Source organism: Oncorhynchus gorbuscha, linkage group LG08 (assembly GCF_021184085.1).
Source record: "Oncorhynchus gorbuscha isolate QuinsamMale2020 ecotype Even-year linkage group LG08, OgorEven_v1.0, whole genome shotgun sequence".
NCBI classification, from domain to species: Eukaryota; Metazoa; Chordata; class Actinopteri; order Salmoniformes; family Salmonidae; genus Oncorhynchus; species Oncorhynchus gorbuscha.
In genome coordinates this window covers 16,293,579-16,317,899 of record NC_060180.1, presented here as the reverse complement: position 1 = coordinate 16,317,899, position 24,321 = coordinate 16,293,579, and the positions used below count along the sequence as shown (strand labels likewise).

At 43.0% G+C, this 24,321-nt stretch overlaps 1 pseudogene; it reads left to right on the top strand.

Moving 5' to 3' along the window:
* Nucleotides 1-24,321, top strand: part of LOC124041257 — a 279,206-nt pseudogene that overhangs the window by 137,080 nt on the left and 117,805 nt on the right.

Here is a 24,321-nt window from a genome sequence, read left to right as displayed (position 1 = left end):
AGAGTGAGCCCACTGAAGAACAGCCAGACGAGTAGAGACAGGAACGAAAAGAAGGTTACTAGGACAAGCGCGCGGCGACGGAGTGTGAGTGAGTGCTTGCTTGACCTGTCTCTCAATTCCCCAGACATTCAACCCAACAACACGCCCCTCAGGGAGAATCCCCTCGGGGTCGGTAGACGCTACAGAAGAACTGAAGAGACGGAATAAAGCATCAGGCTTGGTGTTCTTAGTACCCGGGCGATAAGAAATCACGAACTCGAAACGAGCGAAAAACAACGCCCAACGAGCTTGACGCGCATTGAGTCGTTTGGCAGAACGGATGTACTCTAGGTTCTTTTGGTCAGTCCAAACGACAAAAGGAACGGTCGCCCCCTCCAACCACTGTCGCCATTCGCCTAGGGCTAAACGGATGGCGAGCAGTTCGCGGTTAGCCACATCATAGTTACGTTCCGACGGCGACAGGCGATGAGAAAAATACGCGCAAGGGTGGACCCCATCGTCAGTATGGGAGCGCTGGGACAGAATGGCTCCCACGCCCACCCCCGACGCGTCTACCTCGACAATGAACTGTTTAGTGACGTCAGGTGCAACAAGGATAGGAGCGGATGCAAAACGCTTCTTGAGGAGATCAGTACAACAATCATACGACCGGTGAGGAGGAAGGGAGGTGGCTCTAGACCGACTGAAGACCGTGCGCAGATCATGATATTCCTCCGGCCCACCTGTCAAATCATCAGGTTCCTCCTGTGAAGAGGGAGCAGAAGAAACAGGAGGAATAGCAGACATTAAACATTTCACATGACAAGAAACGTTCCAGGAAAGGATAGAATTACTAGACCAATCAAAGAAGGATTATGACACACTAGCCAGGGATGACCCAAAACAACAGGTGTAAAAGGTGAACAAAAAATAAAAAAAGAAATGGTCTCACTATGGTTTCCAGATACTGTGAGGGTTAAAGGTAGTGTTTCACATAATATACTGGGGAGAGGACTACCATCCAAGGCGAACATGACCGTGGGCTCCCCTAACTGTCTGAGAGGAATGTCATGTTCCCGAGCCCAGGCTTCGTCCATAAAACAGCCCTCCGCCCCAGAGTCTATTAAAGCACTGCAGGAAGCTGCCGATCCGGTCCAGCGTAGACGGACCGGCAAGGTAGTACAGGTACTTGACGGAGAGGACAGAGTAGTAGCGCTTATCAGTCGCCCTCCGCTTACTGATGAGCTCTGGCCTTTAACTGGACATGAAATGACAAAATGACCAGCAGAACCGCAATAGAGACAGAGGCGATTGGTGATTCTCCGTTCCCTCTCCTTAGTCGAGATGCGAATACCCCCCAGCTGCATGGGCTCAACACCTGAGTCAGTGGGGAAAGATGGTAGTGTCGGGGAGAGGGGGGACACAGTTAACGCGAGCTCTCTTCCATGAGCTCGGTGACGAAGATCTACCCGTCGTTCAATGCGAATAGCGAGTTCAATCAAAGAATCCACGCTGGATGGAACCTCCCGGGAGAGAATCTCATCCTTAACCTTAGCGTGGAGTCCCTCCAGAAAACGAGCGAGCAACGCCTGCTCGTTCCAGTTACTGGAGGCAGCAAGAGTGCGAAACTCTATAGAGTAATCCGTTATGGATCGATTACCTTGACATAGGGAAGACAGGGACCAGGAAGCTTCTTTCCCAAAAACAGAACGATCAAAAACCCGTATCATCTCCTCTTTAAAGTTCTGATACTCGTTAGTACACTCAGCCCTTGCCTCCCAGATAGCTGTGCCCCACTCCCGAGCCCGTCCAGTAAGGAGTGATATGACGTAGGCGATCCGAGCAATACCCCTGGAGTACGTGTGGGGCTGGAGAGAGAACACTATATCACACTGGGTAAGGAACGAGCGACATTCAGTAGGCTCCCCAGAGTAGCACGGTGGGTTATTAATTCTAGGCTCCGGAGACCCGGAAGCCCAGGAGGTAACCGGTGGATCGAGGCGGAGATTGTGAATCTCCTCCGAGAGGCCGGAGACTTGGGCGGCCAGGGTCTCAACGGCATGTCGAGCAGCAGACAATTCCTGTTTGTGTCTGCCTAGCATCGCTCCCTGGAACTCGACAGCAGAGTAGAGAGAATCCGTAGTCGCTGGGTCCATTCTTGGTCGGATCCTTCTGTTATGCTGGTGAATGAGGACCCAAAAGCGACTTAACAGAAACAGAGTCTTTATTCCAGTCTTAAACAAAAACGATAATCCTGGATATTATCTTAGGTAAATACAAAACAGGAAAACTGAAATCCTCTCGTCAGTAGAGAGGAACGACTGGAGACGCGACCACAGACTGCAGGTCGCTTCGGGAAGGCACAGGCCGTAGCTGACATAGACACCTGCTCACACGCAGCATCTGAAGAAGGCAAAAACACGACAGGGCGGAACAAGTATACAGAACAGCAAACATCAAACAAGGATCCGACAAGGACAGAAGCGGAAAACAGAGGGAGAAATAGGGACTCTAATCAGAGGGCAAAATAGGGGACAGGTGTGAAAGAGTAAATGAGGTAGTTAGGAGAATGAGGAACAGCTGGGAGCAGGAACGGAACGATAGAGAGAGAGAGCGAGAGAGGGAGAGAGGGAGGGGGAGAGAGAGGGATAGAAAGAGGGAAAGAACCTAATAAGACCAGCAGAGGGAAACGAATAGAAGGGGAAGCACAGGGACAAGACATGACAATCAATGACAAAACATGACACAATTCATTTCTGCTTACATTTTCAGTAACAGTACAATTAAGAACCCATACTTTTCAAATCATAACATAATAGTATTAGCATAAATGGTTCTAATCATTAATGAATACATAATTGATCATCTAAACTATGTTTTCCTCTATCAAGACACCAGATTGACAATAAATCGGTGTTTACGCTTATGCTATGAACCCTGCCATATACGTATTATCTTGACACTATTTAATACCTTTTGTGACTAGGGGGAGTATTTTCATTTTTGGAAAAATAACGTTCCCATAGTAAACGCGATATTTTGTCAGGATAAGATGCTAGAATATGCATATAATTTACAGCTTAGGATAGAAAACACTCTAAAGTTTCCGAATCTGTAAAAATATTGTCTGTGAGCATAACAGAACTGATATTGCAGGCGAAAGCCTGAGAAAAATCCAATCCGGAAGTGTCTCATCTTTTGAAAGCTCTGCATTTGTAACGACGTTCGTCTGTTGTAAGAAGAGAGTCAGACCGAAATGCAGCGTGTAGGTTACTCATGACTTTAATGAAATTAATCGCGGTACATGAAATAACTGAATAAATACAAAAACAACAAACGGAACGAGAAACTAATTACAGCCTATCTGGTGAATACAACACAGAGTCAGGAACAAACACCCACAAAATACAAAGCGAACTCAGGCTACCTAAATACAGTTCCCAATCCGAGACAACAAGAATCACCTGACTCCAATTGAGAATCGCCTCAGGCAGCCAAGCCTAACTAGACACACCCCTAATCATACACAATCCCAATTAATACAAACCCCAATACGAAACACAACATATAAACCCATGTCACACCCTGACCTACCCAAACATATACCAAAAACACAAAATACAATGACCAAGGCGTGACAGCATTCCAATGCATCCCTATTGAGCAGTGAATGGGCTATCAACCAGATTACTTTTTCTCCGTATTCCCCAAGGTGTCTACAGCATTGTGACGTAGTTTTACGCATTTATGTTGAAGAATACCCGTAAGCGGCTACATTGCGCAACTGGTCACCTGATGGCTCCCAGAGTGATTCTCGCATAAAATACAGAGGTAGCCATTATTCCAAATTGTCCTACTGAAAAACCAATTGTCCCGGTGGATATATTATTGAATAGATATTTGAAAAACACCTTGAGGATTGATTATAAACAACGTTTGCCATGTTTCTGTCGATATTATGGAGCTAATTTGGAATATTTTTTGGCGTTTTCGTGACTGCAATTTCCGGGCGATTTCTCAGCCAAACGTGAAGAACAAACGGAGCTATTTCGCCTACAAAAATAATATTTTTGGAAAAAAGGAACATTGGCTATCTAACTGGGAGTCTCGTGAGTGAAAACATCCGAAGCTCATCAAAGGTAAACTATTTAATTTGATTGCTTTTCTGATTTCCGTGACCAAGTTACCTGCTGCTAGCTGGACAAAATGCTATGCTAGGCTATCGATAAACTTACACAAATGCTTGTCTAGCTTTGGATGTAAAGCATAGTTTGAAAATCTGAGATGATAGGGTGATTAACAAAAGGCTAAGCTGTGTCTCAATATATTTCCCTTGTGATTTTCATGAATAGGAATATTTTCTAGGAATATTCATGTCTGTTGCGTTATGCTAATTAGTGTCAGTCGATGATTACGCTCCCACACGCGGGATGGGGAGTCACTAGAGGTTAAATGGAATGTCTGTTGATGACAGGAAGCTTTTGTTGTTGTTCATTCACTCAGTACTGATTGAACTTTTATTTCTCCTGCTTTTTATTGTAAAAAAAATGTAACAGTTGATATATTGCAAACAGTCACATAGCTAATCAAATTAGGAAGCATTACAGTTATAATGGATTATAATGGGTACGTCAGATGTCCCAATGTTCTTTTGATAGGGAAATGTTCTTTAGAATGGATCTTTCAGAGTACCATACTTAAGTATTTAAACAGCTGCCGACTGAATGTTCCTATGTACATCTTCTTTCCTCGAGAAGGTTTCAGAGTTTTTAACCATTTTGTACTTTTCAGCTCACGCTGTCCATGTACTGGTCTTGTAGAGTCTAACCATTCGTGACGTCCGATTCACACCGTTCGCCTGCTTGGTCTGATGTACATTTTGTCACGCACTCTGGAAAAAGGGGCATTCCATGATGCCGATATACTGTCTGTGCTCACATGGGTGTGGTCACTAACTGGTTAAGACTTCATATGAAAACACTTATCTCATTTAGAAGGCTGACATCCCATCTTCTCACAAATAGTTTCATATTTAATCATATAAGTTCCACAACATCTGGATGTGAATTTGATCACTGGGAGATATACACATTCAGAGATACAGTTATGTTCTACTGGCCTTAGTTACATCACAAATTAATAATGAATTCGACATGATTGATCTTTAGCTACCCACGGACCATTCCAACTGTTTGGATTACAGAAATATTGTTTCATTATCCAACCTTGGATGTCGCAGTACTACAAAATCTCTCTGTTATAACAAATTAATTTTTAACTTCCCTTTCATTGTGTGGGAGAGAGAGAGTTCCTGCAGGTATTTATGACCATCATAAAATGGCCAACTTCACCTCTCTCCCCCTCTGCAGGAGGGGGGGGGATCTGGCACTTATGAAGTCATGACACCATTCTACTGCTAATGTTTGTCAATGGAGATTGCATGGATGTGTGCTCGATTTTATACACCTGTCAGCAAAGTGTGTGGCTGAAATAACTGAATCCACACATTTTAAGGGGTATCCACATACGTTTGTATATATAGTGTATATTGTCAACATTGAGTTGTGCCGGTGCATGATCCATCCATACAGCTAATGTTACAGCTTTGTTGGCTTGTAGCTAGCTAACGTTACTAGCTAACTTTATTTGGCTAGCTAACTGGCAAACGGGGCGGCAGGGTAGCCTAGTGGTCAGTGTGTTGGACTAGTAAAAAAAATAGCAGCCAAGGACATTCGCTATCTTATTTGTGCTTATTTCAGGCAAGTGTCAAGTCTCGATGCCAACAGTTACACAGATGACTTCAGCCATGTGAAAACCCGTCCATAGCAAAATATAGATAACTTCCTGTTCTTGTAGCTTGCCTCTCATCCGACTGGATTTGGCTAGCTACTATAGCTGTTGCTGCACAACCCAAGTGATTTGTTTAGGTTTTAGAACTCTGAGATTCATCTGAAAAAAATGTAGGATTTTCAGAAATGCTACAAAAAGTTAGCACATCGTTGGTTCTTAATGGGCAGAAACGAGCATGTGAGAGCGATTTAAATGGTACATTTAATAAAAAGTGTTGCACCTACAAACTTAATCAGTATGAAAGGTGGCAAGTCTAATGGTTACTTTATGGACCCTGTCGCCTCGTTTATAACCCAGTGTCTAGAATTTGAGAAAGGTATGGGCAAAAAATGGTCTGACAACCCTGTCAAATATCCATTATAGTGTTTCTCGGTAACGGCTGGACACATCATGACAAGAGCGGCAGGGTAGCCTAGTGGTTAGAGCATTGGACTAGTAACCGGAAGGTTGCAAGTTCAAACCCCTTAGCTGACAAGGTACAAATCTGTCATTCCGCCCCTGAACAGGCAGTTAACCCACTGTTCCTATGCTGTCATTGTAAATAAGAATTTATTCTTAACTGACTTGCCTAGTTAAATAAAGGTTAAAAAAAGGGGTGGGAAGTGTGTTGTGTACCTCCAAGATGATTTGAGAATTTTCATCTACATTGGTGTCATATTGGAATTGGACTTGACTCCAAGGCAATACATAACATTCCGTAAATACACAACTTAAAGCAAACACATATTTTACCTTGGAGCACGTTTTGATTGGCTAGGGGCCCTCGACACACCCACAACTTGTTTATTCATCAAACCAAGACCAATCGCGCCAACTCCAGCATGTGTGACAATAATTGTGATTGTGAAAATATAAAAATTATTTCTGACACCACTGAACCTATACCATTACCACCTGATCTTAGATTTACCCTTGCGTTAGGTTTGTTAAAATAGAGCTCATAGATTCTCACTCAATTGGGTTCAATATTTTAGAAGGGAGGAGAAGTTGTTTACTATAGCAGTTAGAAAAGTTCAGTAGTTCTGTTTACACACTAGAGGTGCGCGGCTATAGCCCATCTGCAACTGCCCGACTATATCTGATAAAGTGAAAATCTGAGGCCTGCACCCAACCCAAACCAGCAAATATAGAAAATGCAATATAGACTACAGTCAAAGACTGCAGAAATATATATGTGTTTAATTTTCTGGCCCTCTAATTTTCAACTTTCTGCTTGGTCTTATTGAATTAAACTTCAACAATGTTATTTTTGCCTCTGTGGATTGACTTGAACTTTTTCGGCCCTTCCTAAAAGCATTATTTGGCGATTGGCTGTGTACACTATTTGGCTCACATGTACAATTAAATCCTGAGGTTTAGGCGTATGCAGTAATACAAGACAGCCTAAAGTAATTCAAGAAAAACCTCAATGTAGCATATGTAAATAACACAATCATTATACATTTATGACATTTTTAAGGTATTGTTTCTCTTTATTCAACCCTTCCGTCACCCACCCTGTTACAGGTGTGTTCTGGAGGCGAAGTCAGGTGCAGGAGAGCAGAGTATAGTAAACAGGCGCACGTTTTTATTCCAGTCCAAACGAAAGCACATAAGTACAGAAACGTGCCCAAAACACGGAAAATGAACAAAAGTCTGGCGCATGACAATACCCACATAACATAAAACAATTTCACACAAAGACATGGAGGGGAACAGAGGACTAAATACATTCAGTGTGATTAGGGAATGAAAACCAGTTGTGTATGGAACAAGACAAAACAAATGGAAATATGAAAAATGGAGCGGCGATGGCTAGAAAGCCGGTGACGTCGATCGCCGAACGCCGTCCGAACAAGGAGAGGGGCCGACTTCGGTGGAAGTCGTGACACACCCGCCCTTCAGCCACTTAATATTTAATGACCCTAAACCTGTCTGTCCCACGGATATATCCGCTAGGACGGCGGGTTATGAGTCAACCCACTCATCACTAATACACACAGCTTACAAGAGCACCCATCCGGTAAATGTCACTCATTGTATGCCGGTCCTGTACACATAACATTACAAAAACAGGTGGAGCCCTCTCACAAATCACTATTGCCTGCCTTGAAACAATTTCAACACAGTTTAGTAAATTGAATAGTTGGCGGCTTTGAATGTTGATTTTAGGGCCCCCCACACCCTGCTGAGATACACTGAATTATTCCTCTCTCACACTGACTCTCTCTCTCTCTCTCTCTCTCTCTCTCTCTCTCTCTCTCTCTCTCTCTCTCTCTCTCTCTCTCTCTCTCTCTCTCTCTCTCTCTCTCTCTCAGCTGATGGCATTGGATGCTGATGAGGGGTTAAACGGTCTGGTGACCTATGAAATCCTTGCCGGAGCGCAGGGAGTTTTCATCATCAATAACCGAACTGGACGAATCACCATCGCACCCGGGATAGCCCTTAGCGTGGGCCTTTCTTACGCCCTCACAGTGAAGGCTGCGGACAATGCACCAGAGATCCAGAGAAGGTACATTCATTTCATACATTCATTTTTATATCTGTTTGTTCTTTTAGCCTTTATTTTGCTCAATTACACCTTTCATTTATGAATGTGTTTATTAAAAAATGACTGTATATTAATAACTATGGATTATTTAGGTGATGTTTGATGTAAAATCTTGTTTCTTACTCAGTTTTTCATTTCTTCTTCAGTTGGCCAAGTATTCAATAAGTCAGGATTTCATACGTATTCATCCATCTTATTTAGTCGTTGTTCCAACAGATTGTTTATTCCTACTGTACAGTCACTTGTAGGTCTATTCAATTCATGCATATAGAATCAATGTATTCTTTATTGAATGTGCATATTGAGTAATGTATCCGCTGTGATTGAAGTTGTGAATGGTAAGAGGCTGTATGAAAACATATTTGACTGGCTGTTGAGACAAACTGTTTAGAATCAAGTATCAGATGGCCTCATTCTTACTGACATTAGAAATACATATTTTTCATGTGTTTCTCTTTATTTTCAACTATCATTGATAATGGTGTGTTGCTTTTTATGTAATTGTAGCCTCATATTCCTGTTGGCAAGTCGCAAGTGACTAGCAAACTCTTCTGAAAGTTTATACGGACTCCCTTAGCCTAGGCTAAAAGCTCAAACTTTACGTCAGCATTGGAGTTTTGAACAGAAAGAGGTGACTCCTGCAGTAGAATGGGTTTTGCTGAAGATAGTTTGCCATGACTGGGTCAGACTGTGCAAACACAAATCTATTGGCCTTGGCAAACAGTGCCTCTGTGTGCATACTGTTCAGCAGCTTTTTCAAGTTAACACATGCAGGCTACCGGTTGGAAACAGAAGCACTTTCTTCATGATAGCTCCTTGTTTCTGTAAGGGCTTTCAATGTGCTATATTCAATATCATATTTAGCTTACTGTATTTGAGGCCACGGCTCCCTCCTCATTGGCTTGTTCACCTACCTTTATCAGCCTCTTTAAGCATGATGTCCTTGTTGGATGCCAGGAAACCCATGACAAACTTCAATTCCCTGATGAACCACCAATGTACTATTACACTTGTGCTCTAATATATTGGTACCCTTGCACGATTCCCAATTTTTCAATAAGTTTAAATTGAAAAAATGTTGGTGTTCACGCATGTATATGTTTGATTAACAACTGCACTGGACCAAGGAAATATTGAGTCAAAAAATGGCCAGGACTAAATGATTCAGAATTCAAATTAATTTGGTTGGAGACAGGTGATTCTTGTTTACTGTGTAATGTTTCTCACCTGTGGTAATTTGGAGGTGCCTACAGGATAGCAATAGCCATTGAACCTGAAAATCAGACCATTACCTTTACTTCCGCCCTCTTGTTGCCCTCCACCCCTCCAGGAGCTCTATCACCACGGTGTACATCGAGGTGCTGCCCCCCAACAACCAGAGCCCCCCACGCTTCCCCCTCTTCATCTACAACCTGGAGGTCAGCGAGGCCATGAGGATAGGAGCCATCCTGCTCAACCTACAGGTGAGAGACACACAGCAGGGGTCAAAGGTCACATAACTAGATCAGTGGAGGTCAGGAGAGGGCAGTGTGATTACTCAGGTTGAGATCATGGAAGCATTTGAGTTTAGCAAACAGCAATTACTAAACCAGCCAGTATGGATTATCAGATGTGCTGTAATATCATATGATTTAATAGATTTTAAGCATTTGTGTTGGCGGTGGAAGTAAACACATCCTTGATTTCTATCTTCTGTTCTTGTTGTTTTTCATAGGCCACAGACAGAGAGAATGACCCAATCACATACCAGATTTTGAGCGGGGATACCCAGCAAGTCTTCAACCTCTCTAAAACGTAATATGGATGGATGATTCAGAATAGCATTTGTGCCTTGTCTTGTTTCAGTCCTTGAGAATGAGAAATATTAAAGTTGTTAGTGTGAGTAATGATCATTTCGAAATATATTTTAAGGAACTATTCACAAAATGAGGCACAATTATCCTAACGAGCCTCTTGTCTGGAATGTGCCCCGAGTCAATGGCCTATACAATTAACCTAACTTGTTACATTTGGACAAGGGCAAAATTCAGAACATTCACATCTGTCCCCGAGGCGGACAGGATTATGTGGATACTTTTTCTGATTGGACTTGAAGCAACAAATTACTGGGTTCACTAAAGGCTTGGTGGTACAAAAACTTAACATGAGCCAATGCCTGTTATTACTTTTTAATAGGTGATTTAACTGAAACCGATGCAGATCAGCTTTGAAACTTTATAGTGAAACTATGGCTTGTTTAGGCCACAAAAATATGTGATATGTAAATAATGATGGCAGCATTAAATACAGTGCATTCGGGAAGTATTCAGACCCCTTGACTTTTTCCAAATATTGTTATGTTACAGCCTTATTCTAAAATATATTTTCCAAATTGTTTTCCTCATCAATCTACACAAAATACCCCATAATGACAAAGCAAACAGATATGTTTATTTTTTAGCAAAACAATTACAAATATATTTTACATTTACATAAGTATTCAGACCCTTTACTCAGTACTTTGTTGAAGCACCTTTGACAGCGAATACAGCCTCAAGTCTTGGGTATGACGCTACAAGCTTGGCACACCTGTATTTTGAGAGTTTCTCCAATTCTTCCCTGCAGATCCTCTCAAGCTCTGTCAGTTTGGATGGGGAACTTCGCTGCACAGCTATTTTAAGGTCTTTCCAGAGATCGAGTTCAAGCCAGGGCTCTGGCTGGGCCACTCAAGGACATTCAGAGACTTGTCCCAAGGCTACTCCTGCTATGTTTTGGCTGTGTGCTTAGGTTTGTTGTCCTATTGGAAGGTGAACCTTTGCCCCAATCTGAGGTCCTGAGCACTCTGGATCAGGTTTTCATCAAGGATCTCTCTGTACTTTGCTTCGTTCATCTTCCCCTTGATCCTGACTTGTCTCCCAGTCCTTTCCGCTGAAAAACATCCTCACAGCATGATGCTGCCACCACCATGCTTCCTCGTAGGGATGGTGCTAGGTTTCCTCCAGACATGACGCTTGGCATTCAGGCCAAATAGTTCAATATTGGTTTCATTAGACCAGAGAATCTTGTTTCTCATGGTCTGAGAGTACTTTAGGTGCCTTTTGGCAAACTCCAAGCGGGCTGTTATGTGCCTTTTTCTGAGAAGTGTCTTCCGTCTGGCCACTCTACCACGAAGGCCTGATTGGTGGAATTCTGCGGAGATGGTTGTCCTTCTGGAAGGTTCTCCTATCTCCACAGAGGAACTCTGCACCTTGATCAGAGTGACCATCAGGTTCTTGGTCACCTCCCTGACCATGGCCCTTCTCCCGGATTTCTCTGTTTGGCCAGGCGTCCAGCTCTAGGAAGAGTCTTGGTGTTACCAAACTTCTTCCATTTAGGAATGATGGAGGCCACTGTGTTCTTGGGGACCTACAATGCTAAAGATATTTTTGGGTACCCTTCCCCAGATTTGTGCCTCGACACAATCCTGTCTCGGAGGTCCACGGACAATTCCTTCGACCTCATGGCTTGGTTTTTGCTCTGACTTGCACTGTCAACTCTAGGACCTTATATAGACAGGTGTTTGCCTTTCCAAATCATGTCCAATCAATTGAATTTACCACAGGTGGACTCCAATCAAGTTGTAGAGACATTTCAAGGATGATCAATGTAAACAGGATGCACCTGAGCTCAATTTCAGTCTGAATACTTTTGTAATTAAGGTGTTTCTGTTTTTTGTTTTTAATACATTTGCAAACAGTGTGTAGATTGATGAGGAACATGTTATATTTAATCAATTTTAGAATAAGGCTGTAACGTAAAAAAAATTGCAAAAAGGGAAGAGGTCTGAATACATTCAGAATGCACTGTATATTGAGAACAGAACAAAAACACCCTGGGTCAACTGCATCTATCATCATCCATGTTTAGAAAGCAGAGCTTTATGAGCTAGCTAGTGGAAGTCCTCTACAACATCCTCCCCTATAGCCTAGAAAGCACATACAGTCCTCAGCCTCACTGAGTTGTTACACGGGTCACTGCTTGAAAAAGAGAACGAGGGGAGAAGGAGGTGGAGAAGGAGGATACAACCAGAAAGAAGATGAAAATTGTCATCAGCCACCCAGTGCCAATACAGTCTGTCAGAGCAAGGCATAGGAGAGGAGGCAGGGGGGGTGGAGTGAGAGAGGGATGGAGGCGAGAGGAGAAACACCATAAAATATTTACGAGGCAAGTGCTGTTTACTGCCCCTTAAATAAACAAGGGAATAAAGTGGGAAGCGTCCCGTGCAATGGCGCCGCGGTGAGGAGACATGGGGAGACTGAAAACAAGGCACCCTTTCAGCCATTTTTTTCTCTAATTGATTAAAGCCTCTCCCAGCCATGCCAGAAAGGCTTGTTTAGGCATTGTTTCCCCCTCTTTTGTTTTAGTTTGTTTACTCTTAATCTGTCTCCATGTTGGAGCGATTGTTTGTATGGAGGGATGATTACTTTACGCAGGCCCGGTGGTGGCTGCAATAAGAAAAGATGTGACAATATCTCCAGGACTCTGAGACATCTGTGGTTGGTACAGGAATCTCTCTCCGAGCAGATACAATTGACGTCTTCCTAAAACAAGCGCATATCCTACTGTGTCTTTTGGAGAGGTCGAATGGTTACACATTACTATAACAGCCCTCGGCAGATTTACTGTGTAAGTACCCCACTGTATATTCCCCTAACCAGGTGCTGGGGGCTTCTGATGAATCGAAGGATAATTAACCTGTAATGTATGCTTGATGAGCATGCAAGATAATTATGGCATCCTAGTCAGAGCTGCTCTCTCATTTTTCAAGCACATCCAGAATTCTTGAGGGGGATGATGGGGCGGCATAGGTTTTGTGCAGCGTAGGATGTTCAGATTCAGGCCACATATGGTGCTGGTTTGATACGGCTATATGAATAATGGGCTCCTTGGTCTATAACTCCCTCTAAATGGAGCAGGTTCCCCAGAGGCATGATGAGTAGAGACAGAGAAACTCAGCCTCAGATCTTTTCCCACATTTAGCCAAGAATAGAGAGCAAAGATCACTACAACAAGGCCTGGACACATCACTCGTATGATACACACAAAATATGCTACAGAGTCAAAGAGAGGACATACAATTAGAATAGGAGATACCAGAGATCATATGTTCAGTACTGGGGAAAATACTTACAGGTTCATGCACATGGAAAGAATCAAATATGGTGTGCAGAATCACTCACATGCAGCACAACCTTCCTACACTTGCCCTCCACTGTGTGTTAACAAGATCCTATCAATCTGACAACAGCTTCCTCTCTCTAGGACAGTGGTTCTTAACCTTGTTGGAGGTACTGAACCCCACCAGTTTCATATGCGCATTCACCGAACCCTTAAGTGGAAAAATAAATTATGATTTTTTCAAATTCAAAACATAGGTATATATTTTACTGGTGCACAAAATGAACCGTACATCAACATCACTGTGTTCAAAGAACAAAATCATCAAAACATGATTTTCACACAAAAACAAAAACATAATAATGAATATTTACTGCAAATCAGTGTGACTTCTGCTGTTGCCTTTCAGAGACCAGTTCAGAAATGTGCGGCTTCACCTTGTGCCAAGTGCCACTCTCATGTCATTCTCACGACAAAGTCTGTTCCTTTTCTTCGTTTTTATGTCCAGCATCCTCAAAGGATTGCTCGCAAAGATATGTTGTAACAAACGGTATGAAAATCTCCAGAGCTTTCTTAGCAATAACAGGGTACGTTACCATTTGTTGACACCAAAATTTTGAAAGCGTTGTTGTTCTGAAGAGTTGCTGTTGAACCTGGCTCTGCTGAATTTCAATGATTTCATCGAGGTATTCATTGACATCTGTTGTCTCAACACTAAACGTGAACGGCTGTCTCGCCCATGCTGGATATGACTCTCTTGTAGGGAAGTATCCGTCGAGAGACTTTGCAAGCTCATCTAAGTGTGTGACAATTGCTTGCTTCAGTTCCGCAGGTACAGAAATGTCTCCGATTCGAGATACATCTTCGATCTTACTTACACAGTCGCCCAGCAGGGGAAAGTTTGCGTAGTTATCGTTCTCTGTTCGTCGTTTCCATAATGGTAGCTTTTTTAAAAAGCCTTCGGGTTTTCCTCCGCTTCGATGATGTTGATTCCACCGCCCTGCATCGTTTGATTGAGATGATTGATAGCTGCGAAGATATCAGCCATGTACGCTAAAATGAGAATGAACTCATTTTTGTAGCAATCTGCATGACAATGTTGGTGCTTTTGCAAAAACAGGGCTAATTCCACACGCACGGCAAAAACACGATTCAGCACCTGTCCCCGGGACACCACCGAACGTTAGAATGGTACAGAAGTACCTCAAATTCAGAGCCCATTTCTTTACACAGCTCACTGAAGATGCGGTGCCTCAGAGCACTAGTTGGCACATAGTTCACACATTCCACTACAATATTTAATACTTCTGCTGGTTTTGGAGGCAAGGTTTTTGTTGCCAACGCATGCCTGTGCAGAATACAATGCGTAACAATGATGTGTGGTGCATCGGCTTTCACTAGCGCACCAAAACCAGACTTTCTTCCCAGCATTACTGGAGCTCCGTCCGAACAAACTGCAGAAACCATATCCCACGAAAGATTGTTGTCTTTGAAGAAGTCATCCACAAGTTTCTTCACATCGGCTGCCTTAGTTATTGTTGTAAGAGGCTTACAAAATTAAAAAAATCTTCCTTTATCACATCGTCTTTTCACAAGTTGGCTTAGATTGGAAACGTCTGGTCTCGTCGAGTTGAAGGCAGAATTTTGCCGGGCTTGAAATCAGATCTGCAACTACTTGAGCCAAGATGTCTTTGCTCATGTCCTCTATTCTGTCGCTGATGGTGTCATTTGAAAGAGGAATTTGGGATAACTTAACTTCAGCCTCTTTTCCCAGCATGATATTCGCCATTTTCAACACAGCTGGTTTTATGAGTGTTTCACCAATGGTGTGTGGTTTGCCCTGCTTTGCGATCAGGTAAGCAACTTCGTACGATGCTGTGAGGATCAGTTTGTTGATGGGTACAAAGCCGAGAACAGGCAGAGTAGCTTTTACATTGAATCTGGCTCTCTTCACCTTGAATTCAGCGAGCGTTGTGTTCTTGTATTTTCCATCTCCTTAAGGAAGTGTTCTTAGATTTGCCGGTGCTAGACTAGAATTACTCAACTTGGCATTGCAAATCATGCAGTTAGGACACTGACTCCCATCACGTTCCGTTATACATGTGAATCCATATTGTACATATTCGTCCAACCACTTTCATTTTTTGCCTGACATAGTAAGTATGAAGGGATTCAAATATTAAGAAAGAAATCACAAGACATACCATCACGACAGTCACAAGTAGACTACTGGGCACACCAAATTCCCTGCAGCACAGATAGGCCAAGCGTTGTAGCGTGATCACCTGCAGCCAATGATGGCCAAGCAGGGCGTGTCAACACGAATCATATGAGTCGGATGTGTGTCTTGACCTCCGCCGAACCCCTGAGACTGACTCACCGAACCCCTGGGGTTCGATCGAACCCAGGTTAAGAACCACTGCTCTAGGATCTCCCCTGTAGCTGCTGGCCGCTATCATACGTGATCAGTGTCCTCTCAAACAGGGTCGGAGTAGAGTTCACAACTTCGAGCAGCTTGGGATGAATTCCCTTTTGTCTGAGAAGCAAAGATCATCATCATCATCATCATCATCATCATCATTATTATAATCATCATATTCAGGTTCAGCTTCACTGCTCTTTGTCCCCAGGGCTTCATTCTGTGCAGAAGATGGCTTTTTAGGCCTTTGTGGCCATGAGCACAACAGCTTGGCTGTGGAAGACACTGCTTTGCATTTTTATGCTGTTTGGAGAAAAATGTACTTGGCCTTGTGAATGCCAGCTCAATTGGTGGCGGAGAAATGTACGGGCCATAACTAAGAGAACTCACTTGGAAAATGGACAACTTTAATCAAGCTTGGAGCTGGTCCTCTCAGGCTGTGATGCATTGGGGGGCAGACAGACAGGCGAGGAAGTGTAGACTCTGTAACGCCATGGCTGACCTACCTGGTCAATGAAGCTTTAAATTATAGACATGAGAGTGCCGGCGGAAAGGAGAAAAATGTGTAGCTGCATGTTTCCGTCTGTGTTTCCAATCGTGTGTTTGTGTGTGTGTCTGTGTGTGTGAGTGAGAAAGGGAGACAGACTGAAAGAAAGAGAGAGGTGTGAAGAGAAAGTGTGTTCATGTCTCAAGTACACCTGCTCATTATACTGTATTGTAGCTTATCCAGCCATTGCAGATCCACTAGCGAGGAAACCAACAAATCCTGGATTGATTTAGTAGAGCATGGGTTTTGCTGTTGACTAATGCTGCTGTGGGTTGTGTGTTGCTGTCTCTCCCTCTACAGGATAGGCCTGCTGCTTTTGGGGAAGCCTCTGGACAGGGAGACAACTGACCAGTACCGTCTCATCGTCACTGCCTCTGATGGCAACCCAGGCGGGGTGAGAATCTTTTATTCAGTTAGTAAGGGTGCAACGGTACATGTACCAAACCTTCTGTATGGGGAGCTGTCTCTTGAGCAACACAAAAGAAATGTCAGGCTTTTCCATTAAAAGAGCCTATGTGCACGTTGTAATCAAAATTCTAATCTGAATTGGCACATTTCAAACTGTCCTTTTGTGAGGCGCAGCCGGCAACTAGTTCTGTACGATGGCGATTGGTGTGGACAGTCACAAGTAGACTACTGGATCTTACATCATCGTTTAAGTGTCCAGTATTGGGAAGATTTTGGGCTTCCCATTAGATTACAATGGGAATGGACAGAGAGTTGTGGATAAAACGTTAACAGTATGTTGCCACGTTCAACATGAATACCCTATGCAGCTGCCAGCACCTCAAGATTGAGCGCAAACTTGAATGCCGAAATCACCCCAGTATACCGGAACAAGACGGAAATGCAAATAAACGACAACACAACACCGTCTCCCCTCTGCATTCAAACAGCCCTTGGCAGCTGATTCTGACCGGGCCAAAGAAATTACAAGAGCGATAGCTAGGTTATGTTTATATGTTTTACAGTCTATGGTTTATAGCAGCGGATATGCGCCCAGTCTCTGTGGTTGAGAATAGGGGTTTTCAGCACCTCATGAAAGTACTCAAGACACTTTACGAACTTCCCTCTTGCACCCATATCAGGAAACATGTAGTACACACTCTATATAAGTAAACCATAGCCAAACTGTTTGCGCTTAATTAACAGCAGCAGCCCATCACGTTACCCCGGAGTGGGAGATGGACCGTGCTACAGACACGCATCTGGCACTGAAGGAAGCAGTGTCATGGTGCGTTCTAACCAAGTGGGAATTTACCACATACGACTGAGAAAAGCCACTTCAATGGCCTCCAACTGGTAATTACTAGTGGGAAACTTGTCTATCATCCTAACCACCCACTTCTCCCGTCACCTACTAAGGAAATGGCCTATATAAAAGCATTTTCGGCAGTTAAGTGCAACAACAAACATTATTTACAAAAAGCAATCTTTAAATGTGGTTTTTGAACTCTATAAATTACAAGCATGACAGCTGTACTTTTAGTTTATGATTGGCACAGTTTGTTGGCCATCAGCCAATCGGCATTTCTCAACAAGTTCAAATCACATGAATCCATCCAATTGGTATTTATGACTTCACAACTGGTAAATTCCCACCTCCCACATGGTTACAAACGCAACATCTGAGTGGAAACTTGAGATGCCAAACATAACAATCCTGTCACAACAGACAATGCAAGGAACATTGTGAATGCTGAACATTGTGAATGGCATTTCATTTTCCTGATGTACCGAAACCGTACCGAAACGTGATCTCAAAACCACAATATGTACTGAACTATGGGTTTGGTGAACCATTACACCCATGTCATTTAGGGAATTGGAAGGATGGATGGATGGATTGATTGATTGGTTGATTGATTGACACAATTTCTTGGAAGGTCTGACTTCCGATGATTTATACTAAGATCACAGCTAGGATACATGCCTTTATAGTTATTTCCTTGAAACTCATGCTAGGTTTTCAGAGATAGATAGACATGCACTTTACTGTGAGAAGACAATCCTATACAGTGTTAAAGGGATACTTCAGGATTTTGGCAATGAGGCCCTTTATCTACTTCCCCAGAGTCCGATTAACTAATTGATACCATTTTTATGTCTCTGTGTCCAGTATGGAGGACGTTAGATGTAGTTTCGCGAGCCAATGCTAACTAGCGTGAAAGACAGCATTTTCTAAAAAGACAATATGATGGTAGAGGAGGACAGAGGGAGAAAATGAGGCTACACAATGGACAGAGAGAAAATCAGAGTGGGAGTGACAGACCAATAAAGAGGCAGAGAGAGAGTGGTGCCCTGACCTCAGAATAAGGTGACCAGCTCTGGCCCTGTGTACTAATGTTTATTAAAGGATTGTAAGCAATGTTCCCTCTAAGCTGTGTGTGTGTGTGGGCGCAGCTCCCCTGGGACTGCCACGCAGACTAAATATTATTGAACTTCACTCAACTTTCTAGAGCAGTGGTCACCAACCGGACGATCGCAATGTACTGGTCGATCTCCAAGGCATTTCTAGTCGATCGCCAAACATTTCTGTAAAAAACCCAACTATAAAGCCATGTGTTCCTATTTTTTTATCAGTCTCGGGCTGTTGGCGGTAGGTTCACCCGATTCAGCTTCCCTGCGTGCCGGGTAGGCAACTGTTGACATTTTTAACCATGTGTCTGAAAGTACAAACTCTGCCTTCCCGGCGGGCCCGGAGAGCAAATCAAGTGCACTATAGGCCTACCGCTGGCGAATCAGATGGCTCAGATTACCATTTATGCAGGAACTAGCAGGTATAAAAGAAAGCTACAACAAAGTTGATACTGGAAGACTTAAAAACGTTTAAAACCATGACTAGAGAGAGACTGTCAGCGAATACACCAAAGAGCTGCTGTTTTTATGACTGAGATCATGTTTGTCCTTACCCAGCACTGTCAACACTTTGTATTCAACACTTTTATAAGTCATAAAATGCGCGTTCTTCCTATTTCCATTCAGCACTGCAGCAGTAATGAATGAGTAGGAAAGTGTACTCAAATCAAATCAGTGTATTTGTCACGTGCACCGAATACAACCTTACAGTGAAATGCTTACTTACAGGCTCTAACCAACTTTGCAATTTATAAAAAGGCTTGCATTGTTGTTATTATTATTTTACCTTTATTTGACTAGGCAAGTCAGTTAAAAACAAATTATTATTTTCAATGACAGCCTAGGAACAGTGGGTTAACTGCCTGTTCAGGTGCAGAACAACATATTTGTACCTTGTCAGCTCAGGGATTTGAACTTTTGATCTTCTGGTTACTAGTCCAACGCTCTAACCACTAGGCTACTCTGCAGCTTGGGTCTTTTTTAATATCTCGGAATATCTGCTGTGACTGACCATCAGATGCAGGCACCATCAACCCAGTAAAATAAAAATAACAAGCAAATGATTTAAATGCTAGCTAAACTCAGCTGTGCCTGACAAGTAATACAGAAATGGATCTATTACCTTTGTGATCATATAGCCTATCTAAAATGTTGAAATATATACTGAGCAAAAATATAAACACAACATGTAACAATTTCAACAATTTTACTGAGTTATAGTTCATGTAAGGAAATCAGTCAATTGAAATAAATTAATTGGGCCTTAATCTATGGATTCCACATGACTGCGCATGGGCACATCCATGGGTGGGCCTAGGAGGGCATAGGCCAACCCATTTGGGAGCCAGGCATGCCCACTGGGGAGCCAGGCCCAGCCAATCAGAATGAGTTCATTACAGACAGAAATACACCTGAGTTTCATCAGCTGCCTGGGTGGCTGGTCTCAGACAATCCTGCAGGTGAAGAAGCCTGATGTGGTGGTCCTTGGCTGGCATGGTTACACGTGGTCTGCGGTTGTGAGGCCGGTTGTATGTTGTCGTGGAAATTTCCTCTATTTACCAAATCATGGGAGCAAACCACACACACAAGTCAGAGTTAGTTATAAAAGTCAATCTTTAATTATATGAGCTCTATCACAATCCTGTGACTCTCAGATAAATTCAGTGTCTCTCAATCAATTCTCTGAGAGCCCCATTACAATGCAACTGAGATCCTTTAATAGCAAAGAACACACATAGTCAGACAGCATAGACATAATAAATCGTTCAGCTTTGTCTCCTTACTCAAACCCCAGAACCATAAACCAATCCTCCATATCGACAGGCATATATCAAATTGTCATTTAGATACAACCAACTCTAAATACAACCAATCCTGGACAAGCTCACGGAGAGGAGAATGAGGCTATAGGTTAAGATAGAAACAACATTAGAGGGAGCATAGAATGATTCCAGACACTGCCACCCTCCTTTCCCCACTGGGAAAGGTAGGGAGTAAAATATATGTTTACCCATGATGACACTTTGACCTCTCCCCTCTCAGCGGCCCATGCAACTTAGTCTTGACATAGAACAGATAACTGCAACCTCGCCACAGTATTATACAAAAATACCATTCTGATGAGAAGTAACTTACACACATTTGATGAATATAAAACATCTTACATATGTTACCAACAAATTCTGAATCTTCCACGACAATGTACTGCCAAATTCGCAAAAAAGTTGTTTGAGGTGGCTTATGGTAAAGAAATTGACATAAAATTATCTGGCAACAGCTCTGGTGGACATTACTACAGACAGCATTGCCAATTGCACGCTCCCTTTAAACCTGAGACATCTGTGGCATTCTGTTGTGTGAGAAAACGACATATTTTATTGGCCTTTTATTGTCCCCAGCACAAGTTGCACCTGTGTAATGATCATGCTATTTAATCAGCTTTTTGATATGCCACACCTGTCAGGTGGATGGATTATCTTGTCAAAGGATAAATGTGCAATAACAGGGATGTAAACTAATTTGTGCACAACATTTGAGAGAAATAAGCTTTTTGTGCATATGGAACATTTCTGGCATACTTTATTTCAGTTCATAAAACATCGGACCAACACTTTACATGTTGTGTTTAAATTTTGGTCAATAAAATAGAAAAATGGCCCAAACAACAATGCATTGGCAGGGAAATTCAAGCAAAGCCAATATGAGGTGATAATGTATTGGACCTATAGCTTACTGCACAAACATCATTGCTATAGTACTGTTTTTAATTGGTTAATGTTGCACATTATTACATTTTTTTAAGTAATGTAAAAAAAAATCTGAGGTAGATCTCGGCTCGCATTTTCACTCAGTGATCTTGACTCATAAGGTTGGTGACCACAGTTTTCCCTGTTAACACTATCACGTTTCCCTTTACTGTGGCAATTGTGAACTAATCAATGCAATATTAGCTACTTTCAATGCAACATACCAAAACAAAACTAACTATGTAAGAAATGTTGATGTAGGCAAAACGCATAGTAGTAGGATTTTTATGCACTGGCATGCACGACTCAGCCCATACTCTACACAGACCAGTGTGGTATAACCAATTAGAGCTGCAGTAAACCTATTCTCAGAAAAAAAAGAAACGTCCCTTTTTCAGGACCCTGTCTTTCAAAGATAATTCGTAAAAATCTAAATAACTTCACAGATCTTCATTTTAAAGGGTTTAAACAGTGTTTCCCATGCTTGTTCAATGAACCATAAACAATTAATGAACATGCACCTGTGGAACAGTCGTTAAGACACTAACAGCTTACAGACGATAGGAAATTAAGGTCACAGTTATGACTGTGAGATGCCTACAGGGAGACAGGACGGACAGCTGATTGTCCTCGCTGTTGCAGACCACATGTAACACCTGCACAGGATCGGTACATCCGAACATCACACCTGCAGGACAGTTACAGGATGGCAACAACAACTGCCCGAGTTACACCAGGAACGCACAATCCCTCCATCAGTGCTCAGACTGTCCGCAATAAGCTGAGAGAGGCTGGACTGAGGGCTTGTAGACCCGTTGTAAGGCAGGTCCTCACCAGAAAGCACAGGCAACAACGTTGCCTATGGGCACAAACCCACATCGCTGGACCAGACAGAACTGGCAAAAAGTGGTCTTCATTGACGAGTTGCGGTTTTGTCTCACCAGGGGTGACGGTCGGATTCATGTTTTTTGTCGAAGGAATGAGCGTTACACCGAGGCCTGTACTCGATTTGGAGGTGGAGGGTCCGTCATGGTCTGGGGCGGTGTGTCACAGAATCATTGGACTTCGCCTGTTGTCAATGCAGGCAATCTCAACGCTGTGCGTTACATGGAAGACATCCTCCTCCCTCATGTGGTACCCTTCCTGCAGGCTCATGACCCTCCAGCATGACAATTCCACCAGCCATACTGCTCGTTCTGTGCATGATTTCCTGCAAGACAGGAATGTCAGTGTTCTGCCATGGCCAGCGAAGAGCCCGGATCTAAATCCCATTGAGCACGTCTGGGACCTGTTGGATCAGAGGGTGAGAGCTAGGGCCATCCCCCCCAGAAATGTCTGGGAACTTGCAGGTGCCTTGGTGGAAGAGTCGGGTAACATCTCACAGCAAGAACTGGGAAATCTGGTGCAGTCCATGAGGAGGAAATGCACTGCAGTAGACCCTGATCTAAAAATCAGTTGCAAACGTGTGTGTGTGTGTGTGTGTGTGTGTGTGTGTGTGTGTGTGTGTGTGTGTGTGTGTGTGTGTGTGTGTGTGTGTGTGTGTGTGTGTGTGTGTGTGTGTGTGTGTGTGTGTGTGTGTGTGTGTGTGTGTGTGTGTGTGTGTGTGTGTGTGTGTGTGTGTGTGTGTGTGCGTGCGTGCGTGCTACTGATCTAAAAATCAGTTGCAAACGTGTGTGTGTGTGTGTGTGTGTGTGTGTGTGTGTGTGTGTGCGTGCGTGCGTGCGTGCGTGCGTGCGTGCGTGCGTGCATGCGTGTGTGTGTGTGTTTGTTCTTGCATGTGTCTGTTACGATGGAGTCCCCATGGGAACAGGAAAATTACTGTCTGACCCTGCAGCCCATCAGGAGGTGCAGTCACAAAGGGAAGAGAGGGGTGGACAGGCTGAGAGAAATACAAAAATATGTCTAATAGACTGAGAAACAGTAGAATAGGAGATTATGGTGTTAGATTTATAGAGTGGGAGAGATTGTGTGCAATTGATGAGAGAGAGATACTGTATATACACTACGGTTGCCATTCTGGGATGCAGTTATCCCCTTCTCCAAAAACATAGCAAAATTACATCATCTGTTTCAGTAGCTATAGCTAGTTAACTATCTAGCTAGGTGTCATCATCTTAAATATCCCTAGTTAAAAAATAAGACAATTTTCAGATTTGGTTGATGATGGTCGGACCTGGTCTGGCCAAGTCACACTAACCATACCAAGCAACAGAGCTAGGTAGCTGGTTAGCTTCTTAAGTTCTTTATTTAGCTAGCTAGTTATTTTCATGAACTGAAGTTAGATTTCAATAGTAGAACAACAAGTGGTTGCCTAGCTTATTGTTAATGATATGGATTACTAAATCCTTGAAAAAAATATAACAAATTATTGCAGTTTCCGGTCATTGTTTTCAGGCTGGTTGCATTGGTGCTAGCTAGGTAGATAGCTACCCCAGAAGTGGGTAAAAACATTTGTGATTGACTTTGTCATACTCCAAACCGAAGTCAAAGTAGTATGGAGGCCTACCTCCAGTTTCCAAACTATCATCAATGTTGAAAAATGCTTGATTATACTTCTGTATTTTGACAAGCTAGGATGAATCAGGTGCAACTGCTTGGGAAGTTGGGATGTGGTTAGCTGGCAGGCAGCAGCTGCAGGAATACCATCCTTTCTCCCTGCCTCTGGGATGGTTGTATGTCCAGGAATACCATCCTTTCTCCCTGCCTCTGGGATGGTTGTATGTCCAGGAATACCATCCTTTCTCCCTGTCTCTGG